Raw genomic sequence first — 7084 nt, forward strand, 5'->3', positions numbered from 1 at the left:
GTGGGTGGGTGGGCTTTGCCCCATGGCAACTATTTTGTGGTTGGCTTCTCTTCCTGCAGCAGCTATGCCCACCACCTTGTGTCAGAATTCTAAATACACCCTCAGGTGCAAAAAGGTTGGGAACCCCTATAGTGAAGCATCTCTAAGAAGCCCTTTGGTGCCATAAAAATCTTTTCCTCCTATTCCCTTTTTCTAATACCCCACCTACTCCACCAATGTCACTTAACACACGTGTTCCTGACCTGAGGGCCTCTTTTTAATGTCAGAAAAATTTGTGCACCCCTCATGATAGTAGGTCGTACTGTTAGTATTCATTGGTTAAGAAAATACATATCAACAAAAAGATCAAAATGACAATCTTCAGTGTGCATATGGATGTGTGGACCCCTTGCAATAACAACCCCGCCCCCCCCCCCCCCCCCGCAAGGCACCCAGCCCTCAGGTTGGGAACTGCCTTAATTTAAGGATTTTCTTTTCTTTTCACTTTAAGAAGAAGAGTTTGGATTTATACCCCGCCCTTCACTACCCAAATGAGTCTCAGTTTACAAACTCCTTTCCCTTCCCCTCTCCACAACAGACACCCTGTGAGGTAGGTGGGGCTGAGAGAGCTCTGACAGAAACTGCTCTTTTTTCAAGAACAGCTCTTATCAGAGCTACGGCTTGCCCAAGGTCATTCAGCAGGTGCAAGTGGAGGAGTGGGGAATCAAACCCGGTTCTCCCAGATTAGAGTCCGCGCACTTAACCACTACACCAAACTGGCTCTTAAGAGCCATATTTGGTTTCATATGGAGCCCATTTGGTTCTAGGCTCCATGGTACAGTGATACTCTCCACAGCTCACAGGGCACCACACTCACAATTATATATATGTATATGTGTTAATTTGGCAAACCTAGCAAGAGGCTTTCAAGGCATATAAGAAACAGAGGTGGTTTGCCATTGCCTTCCTGTGCAGAGGCTTCCTTGGTAATCCCACATCCAAGCGCCGACCCTGCTTAGCTTCTGAGATCTGATCAGACTGGGCTGTACCATGTAGTTCCACATCCCACCTTCACATTCACCATCAAGCCAAAGAGCCAAGGTGGGAATCGCCTGTCAATCACAAGCCCCGCCAGGCAAGGACCTTGCCCACTTTCCTGAAACATGGGGAAGGTGCCATAATGGGGAATAATGCTCAGAAGGGCCTTGTGTGTTATGTGAAAGAGCCATATGTGGCTCCTGTGCCACAGAGTATCACTATCTTAGTGTGAGTTCCTAGGGCAGTTATTCTTCAGGAGTCGGCGTCCTCCCTTCTCAGGGACTCCAGAAGACAAATCTCTGTTGTCCACACACACAAGGAGCGAAGGACTGCACAATGCCTAGTTTGTCATCGCGCACACATATTTGAACATATTTCAAGACAAACTGGTTCCCCAGGCTCAACTGTGTGCAATATAATCTACTTATTGATTGGGTTGCTAGACTCCAGGTCTGGAGATTTCCCAGAATTACAGCAGATCTCCAGACAACATAAATTAGTTCCTCAGCAGAAAACGGCTGCTTTGGAGGGTGGACTCTCTTACATTATACCCTACTGAGGTCCCTCCCCTCACCCCAGAGCCAGTTTGGTGTAGTAGTTAGGAGCGCAGACTCTAATCTGGGAGAACTGGGTTTGATTCCTCACTCCTCTACATGAAGCTGCTGGTGTGACTTTGGTGTCAGGCTCCTGGAAAAGAACACTCTTTAGCAGTGATTTGTTTATTGAGACATAGACATGATCCAGACCAGAACAGTACTGTGTCAGAACTGAGAGTTTTGGTGGGTACAGGTACAGTTATAGGTAATTCGAATAGGACCCACAACATGAGTAACCAATCACACATTGCATATATCCTGCCTAGCCATTTCGTGGTCCACCCATTCCCCCTGGGAAATATACAATCCCACTATCTAGTCTAGCAAGCTGGCACCAAAGGCTTCAAGGACGTTCCTCTGGGAGGAAGGCTTCTTCAGGAAAAGTTACAGCTCCTACGACAGTCCGATTCACGCACTCAGCATTCACTCCCCTCCCATCAGGAATTGCCCATATCAAGTATAACCAGTCACTTATCCAGGTTTCTCCCGGATTTCCGCCATCGACTAAGAGATCTCTTATGCTTTTCCTCCCCAGAGATGAGCGTTTCTGGAGGATCTAATTGAAGAGCATTTAAGAGTTTCAGACCCGAGTCAACATCAGAGGCATAGAGAATGTGATCTTGGTGAGTGGCTTGACGCTTATAATAGGAGATCCACTTGTATTTGATGCTGGCATTTGCTAAAGCAGCCGTGATAGGCTTTGGATGTCTTCATTTAAGTAGAGTTTCAGCTGAGAGGTCTTGCAAGACTTATATTTTCCGGTCTTTGTATGGTATATATTCCTTATTTTGGGTTTGAGCTATAATGGAGGCTTTAGTACAAGTATTCACAAATTTTACTATGATATCTCTAGGCAGGGAACGTTGTGGCTGTTGGGGTGGCCCTGCTCTATAAACATAATCCAGTAACGGGGCCACACCGTCCTCTAGATCCAATACAGAAGCCAGTCAAGTTGCAATGAATACTGAGAGTTCCAGATTTTCTTCAACTTTTTCTGGGAATCCACGGAATTTAAAATTGTGAGCTCCAGGGCTCTTTTTGTAGATAAAGCCCAGCAGGAGCTCATTAGCATAATAGGCCACACCCAACAGCAGAAACGTATTAGCATATTTGGCCACACCCATGCCAGCACAGCTCATTGGCATATTAGGCCACACACCCATGTTACCAGAAGTGTGCTCATCCAGCCATACCCACCTTTTGCTTCTTATTCTGTTTACCTTGTTTGTTGTCAAAACCCTGGGCCTTTTTTTGTAGCAGGAACTCCTTTGCATGTTAGGCCACACACCCCTAATGTAGCCAGTCCTAATATGTTTCTGCTGTTGGGTGTGGCCTATTATGCTAATGAGTTCTTGCTAGGCGTGGCCAACTTGGAAACCAGCCGGAACTCCGTTCCTGTGCGTTCCTGCCCAAAAATAGCCCTGGTGAGCTCTAAGCTGGTTTTCTAGCATAATAATTTTGTCTGTCACCCATTCTTCACGTTGATAGAGATCGTGTGTGTCATCCTGTACAGCAAGGGCAGAGTCTGCAGTTTGTGCAGCTTTATCCAGTGATTGCTTAAGTTCGTCAGTCTGCAAAGTCAGAGGCTTGATTACGTCTGCAACAGATGAAGCCGTGGTTTTTTTTTGTGGGTTTGGAGAGTATTAAAGAACTTTTCCCAAGTAATCATAAGGCCTTCCCCCTGTTGATCTTCATCCCCGCTCGCCATTTTGTCTTCGGCGGCATGCGTTGTCTCCAGAGGGGACAAACCGCGGCGAGGTGGGGAAAAGGTCGATACTGACCGTGCTTTCGCTGCCGCTGTCTTCCCCTTGTTCCCAGACGACCTTCCCATAATATGAACAGGCAATCAACGGAATATGTTGGCTGAACAATCTGTAAATGGGGGAGGCTAAAGCGGGTGCTCGCAGTTCAGGCATCCATTTTCATCCGTCGTGATGCCACGCCCCCCTCCATTCTCCTGCTTGGAGCCTTTCTGAGGCATGTGGTTAGTCATTGTTGGAATCAGGATGAGGCACAGTTACCGAATTCCAGGTGGGGCCTGGAGAGCTCCTGGAATTACAGCTGATCTCCAGATGACAGATTGCTTCGTCTGGAGAAAATACCATCTCTGGAGGGTGAAGTGTATGTCATTTAGGGTTGCCAGCCTCCAGGTGGGGCCTGGAGAACTCCCACTATTACAACTGATCCCCAGCTGACAAACATCAGGTCCCCTGGAGAAAATGGCTGCTTTGAAGGGTGGACTCTATGGCATTGTACTATGCTGAGGCTCCTCCCCTCCCCAAACCACACCCTCTCCTGGATCCACCCCCAAAGTCTACAGGTATTTTCCAACCCAAACCTGGCAACCCTAATGTCATTCTACCCCGCTGAGGTCTCTCCCCTCCTCAAACTGTGCCCTCCCAAGGGCCCAACTCCAAATCTCTAGGCATTTCCCAACCCAAAGTTAGCAACCAGGGCCGGCTCACTCACTAAGCGAACTAGGTGATCGCCTAGAGCGGGCTGGCCCTTAGGGGCGCCGAACTGCACCCTGCCCTGCACTCTGGGTGTTTCTTGATTGTGTTTTTCATTCTTCCTAAAATGCATTTATTTTTTAAAATGGTGGGTGCATGGGGGGGGGGGGCCACAATGGGGGATCCCCCCGCGTAGGGTGCAAAATAAGCTGGGGCCGGCCCTGTTAGCAACCCTTTGGACTAAGCAGACAATACCTCCAGACTTGTAGGGTTCTAACTATTTTATCTTAGGTAGACTGTTTTCCTCCTACAAAGTAATTGCCAACCTCAAATTCCATGGAGCAACAGTAGCACCTAGTGGCTGAATCTACTGCAATTTAATTCCTCCTGTTCTGTTGCCCTTAACCTGTGATGATGGACAGTTGCTTGTTTGGAGGGCTGGCTTGTATCCTCTCCTGGGACTGGCTGCTGTCTCGTCCACCCTCCTGCAGTGTTCTGTTTTGTGTTTTAAAAAAGCAGCTGAAATCCAAAACGACATTTTCTCGACCCCTCCGTTGCATTTCCTGGCTCGCACACAGGACGCAGGATTTCTTGCCCGCCCTGGTTTGCAAGTGGGTGGCCCCCACATTTCCTGCTCTGTGACTCCCAAACTCTCAACGCTCTCTCTCTCTCTCACACACACACACACACAAAAAGGATCAAGTAGCCTGCCGAGTAAAGGTGGGTGACCTCATTGCATATGATAACCTGGCATCACTCACCCCCGCATCAAAGCAAAGCAACTCGATATGGCCCGAGAAATCACAATTTTGTGAAGTTGGGCTAAAAGGCAGTCTGTGTAGCTATTTACTTCTGGGGCAGCTCATTCATCAAGCCCAACTCCCTTGACAAACGAACATTTGAGACTGTATATGGGGTGGGGGTAGATGAGAGACCTCTCTCAACTCATCTTTCACTCACCCCCAACTTGGTTCTTCTTTGCAGGCTGTATTTCTTCCTTGCCAGATTTTATTTTCTGTATGAGCAAACAAAGCTGACAAGCTTAAGTACATTTCTGGCTGCTGTAGGAACTCCATATTCAGCCTGGTGTAGTGGTTAAAGGGTCGGACTAGGATCTGGGAAATCCAGGTTCGAGTCCCCACTCGTGTCATGGAAGCTCACTGGGTGATCTTGCGCCAGTCACATACTCTCAGCCTAATCTGCCTCACAGGGTTGTTGTGAAGATAAAATGGAGGAAAGGAGAATGATGTAAGCAACTTTGGGTCCCCATTGGGGTGAGTGGGATATAAATGAAGAAGAAGAGAAGAGATTGGATTTATACCCTGCCCTTCACTACCCAGAGGAGTCTCAGAGTGTCTTACAAACCCCTTTCCCTTCCCCTCGATGTAAGCTGTTTTTTTTCTTTAATCTTCTCACTCTTCAGCATTATATAATGTTTATGCTTTATCAAATTGTATAAGAAATGCAGGCTGGATGAATTTTGATGTAATGTTATTTTCTAATAAATGATTTTTTTTAAAAAGGTAGGTGGGGCTGAGAGAGTTCTGACAGAAACCGCTCAAACTGCTCTTTTTCAAGAACAGCCTTGCCAGAACTATGACTTGCTCAAGGTCATCCAGCCAGGTGCAAGTGGAGGAGTGGGGAATCAAACCCGGTTCTCCCAGATTAGAGTCCGCGCACTTAACCACTACACCAAACTGGCTCTCTGGCACAACAGCAAATGCTTAGCTTCAGAGATCTGATGAGATCAGGCTAACTGGGCTATCCGGGTCAGGGCTTACCCTCCTGGGCATATGTATGCACAATTCAAATGAGGGGGTCACATTAACAGCATTGCTTTCTTACATATACTCAGTAAAAATGGCTTGCTTGGATTCCCCCCCCCCCCCAATTTCTACCTTTCAGTACCTGTAACACTGGCACCCAGACAAGGGGATCAAAGCCTGGCTTGGTTTTATGGTTGCCAACTGCCTGGAGGGGAAAAGGTCCCGTTCTTTTAATAGAGGCTTCACGGGAAGTTGTTTATCAGGTGATGCCATGAAAAGAATCAGCTGTCCATTTGCACATATCCAGCCTCTGTTAAAGGCACATTTTTCTCCAGGCTTGTTGGCAACCTTGGTTTGTAAAATTCTGGCACATCAGCAACTTTCATTCCAGCTCCTCATTTTGTAGCTGGGCTGTCTCTGTTATCTTTGCCTGTGGTCTGGGGGAGCTTGGAAGAACATGAGAACGTCCTGAGCCAGAGACAAGCAATCATCTTGAAGTTTAGCTGCCTGTGAAAAACTTCAGCTGCCCCTTTCCACACATCAGTCCTCTGGGCATTTCTCCCCAGTCCTGTTGGCAACCATATTCTGCAGCCAAGGGGGCTGGTGCCAGGGGACATGGCAGGATTATGCTGAAATTACTGCAATCACACCTCACATGAAACCGTACATAAGATTGGCTACAGGGAATAAATCAACTTCAAATAGGGATGCCAGCCTCCAGGTGGGACCGGGGGATCCCCTGGAATTACAGTTCATCTCCAGACTACAGAGATCAGTTCTCCTGGAGAAAAGGGATGCTTTGTAGGGTGGACTCTATGGCATTATGCTCCACTGAGGACCCTGTCCTCCTCAGGCTCCATCCCCAAATCTCCAAGAGTTTCCCAACCTGGATAGAATCATAGAATCATAAAATCGAAGAAGAAGAAGAAGAGATTGGATTTATACCCCGCCCTTCACTACCCAAAGGAGTCTCAGAGCGGCTTACAAACTCCTTTCCCTTCCCCTCCCCACAACAGACACCCTGTGAGGTAGGTGGGGCTGAGAGAGCTCTTGACAGAAACTGCTCTTTTTCAAGAACAGCTGTGCCAGAACTAGGCTTGCCCAAGGTCATCCAGCAGGTGCAAGTGGAGGAGTGGGGAATCAAACCCGGTTCTCCCAGATTAGAATCCGCGCAGTTAACCAAACTGTTTTATACTGCAGTCGCTTAGTCAATGTGATGAGTCAACCTTGCATTTGCAAGTGCTGCATCGTGATC

This window comes from Gekko japonicus, unplaced genomic scaffold (genome assembly GCF_001447785.1).
Source record: "Gekko japonicus isolate JY-2015 unplaced genomic scaffold, Gekko_japonicus_V1.1 scaffold1, whole genome shotgun sequence".
NCBI lineage: Eukaryota > Metazoa > Chordata > Lepidosauria > Squamata > Gekkonidae > Gekko > Gekko japonicus.